General features: G+C 41.8%; 1 protein-coding gene across 1 annotated transcript in view; it reads left to right on the forward strand.

The window, feature by feature from the left end:
- The window catches only part of LOC122541902 (PH and SEC7 domain-containing protein 1-like), a 169,900-nt gene that overhangs the window by 108,983 nt on the left and 58,577 nt on the right, over positions 1-2,340 (forward strand). The window lies entirely within an intron of this gene.

Below are 2,340 nucleotides of genomic sequence, written 5' to 3' on the forward strand. Positions count from 1 at the left end.
AGATTAGAGTGGTGCTGGAAAAGCACAGCAGGTCAGGCAGCATCCGAGGAGCAGGAAAATCGACATTTTGGGCAAAAGCCCTTCATCATGAATAGACACGTACCAACAGATTTAGGAACAGTTTCTTCCCCTCTGATATTAGACTTCTGAATGGACCCCTCAAATTTCAAATTTAATGTTGATCTCGCTCTTTGTGTGTCTTCTCTGCAGCCGGAACACTGTATTCCTCGCTCTGGTATATTACCCTCATGCACTTTGTATGGTATGATCTGCCTGTACTGCAAGCAAAACAAAACTTTTCACTGTACCTCTAGGTACATGTGAAGGGCTGATGAAGGGCTTTTGCCCAAAATGTCGATTTTCCTGCTCCTCGGATGCTGCCTGACCTGCTGTGCTTTTCCAGCACCACTCTAATCTAAACTCTGGTTTCCAGCATCTGCAGTCCTTGTTTTTACCATGAGGAGTTGAGCACAGGGCAGTCTTGAAGGGCCGAAAAGCCTTACTCATGCTGTAGCTAATTGCTTTCTGAATGAAGGAGGTCATTACGGTAAGTGTAGAGCAATGTTTCCAGTAATTTTTCCAATCCTTTCTTGGGATGTGGTTGTTATTGGCAAGACTTGCATTTGTTATTGCTAGAAATGAAATAAGCTAAAAATAAATGAACAAACTCCCTCTGGTACAAAATATTAATAATTTGAGTCCTTGTACATGGCAAGTTTAAGAGACTGTATAGTTTCTCAAAAGCTTTCTTTGCCTCAAGCCTGCTCCTGTTGTACACTAATTGATAGAGGTTGATTTGTATCATTCAGCAGTGCAGTATCATTGTCTGCACAACCACGAGGATAGTAGAAGGTGAAATGGATAGATATTTTTCTTGACCAGTAATTCCTGTTACCAGGTTTCTGTTTTTATGCTTTTTAACAAAGACTGCTATTCACTGCAGTGCCCGCGGGGTCTTGCAATACACTGTTTGGAATTTTAAACTTTAGTGCCTGTGGAAGGAATAATCTCATTAATTCCCCATGTATGAGACCAATGCAGGTTAAGGAACTGGGTGAGGTAGCACAAAGTGACCGAATCATTGTAGTGCTGAGTTTGAGACATCTTAACTAAAGTTAATTCTCAAATATCAGGCAGCCCAGTGGGTTCCCCGATCACTTGCAATGTGTTGCAGTGTTTTGTTTCTTCACAACTGTTCCAATCATACAGCAAGGATTCGTAAATGTATCAATGTGGTTTATTTATTCAAAATGAAATTGGACCATTCAGTATCCCATCCTGTCCTATGGTGGATTATCACGCAGTTTAAGATTTGATTTAATTTGTTGTTGTCACATGTAACTAGATACAGTGAAAAGTTCTGTTTTGCTTGCAGTACAGGCAGATCATAGCATACAAAGTGCATGAGAGTAATAGACCAGAGCGAGGAATACAGTGTTCCGGCTGCAGAGAAGATGCACAAAGAGCAAGATCAATATTAAATTTGAAATTTGAGAGGTCCATTCAGAAGTCTAATAACAGCGGGGAAGATGCTGTTCCTAAATCTGTTGGTACGCGATGGAAGAAGTTGGAAGGGAGTATAACTGGGGTGGGAGGGGTCTCTGATGATGTTGGCTACCTTTTCACGGCAACGAAATGTGTAAATGGATGGGAAACTGCATGATGGTCCGGGCTGTGTTCATAACTTTCTGTAGTGTCTTGTGGTCCTGGACAGAGCCATGGCCGTGCCAAGCCATGATGCATCCAGATAGAATGCTTTCTATGGTGCATCTGTAAACATTTGTGAGGGCCCTTCTGGATATGCTCCCTTGCAAGTCTATACTTAAATATAAAGTCGCCGTAGTCTTATCAGACCACAGGGCTACTCTGTCATTACAGAGAAACGACTGGTGGTGATTTAACCTGAAGGTCACGGTTAAGAAAAAGAAGGAAGCATATGTCAGGTATAGACAGGTTAGATCGAGTGAATCCTTAGAAGAGTATAAAGAAAGTAGGAGTATACTTAAGAGGGAAATCAGGAGGGCAAAATGGAGAAAGCTTTGGCAAATAGAATTGAGGAGAGTCCAAAGGGTTTTTACAAATATATTAAGGACAAAAGAGTAACTAGGGAGAGAATAGGGCTCCTCAAAGGTCAGCAAGGCAGCCTTTGTGTGGAGCCGCAGAAAATGGGGGAGATCCTAATGGATATTTTGCAACAGTATTTACTGTGGAAAAGGATATGGAAGATATATACTGTAGGGAAATAGATGGTGACATCTTGCAAAATGTCCAGATTACAGAGGAGGAAGTGCTGGATGTCTTGAAACGGTTAGAGGTGGATAAATCCCCAGGACCTGATCA

Source organism: Chiloscyllium plagiosum, chromosome 38 (genome assembly GCF_004010195.1).
Source record: "Chiloscyllium plagiosum isolate BGI_BamShark_2017 chromosome 38, ASM401019v2, whole genome shotgun sequence".
In the NCBI taxonomy this organism is placed as follows: domain Eukaryota; kingdom Metazoa; phylum Chordata; class Chondrichthyes; order Orectolobiformes; family Hemiscylliidae; genus Chiloscyllium; species Chiloscyllium plagiosum.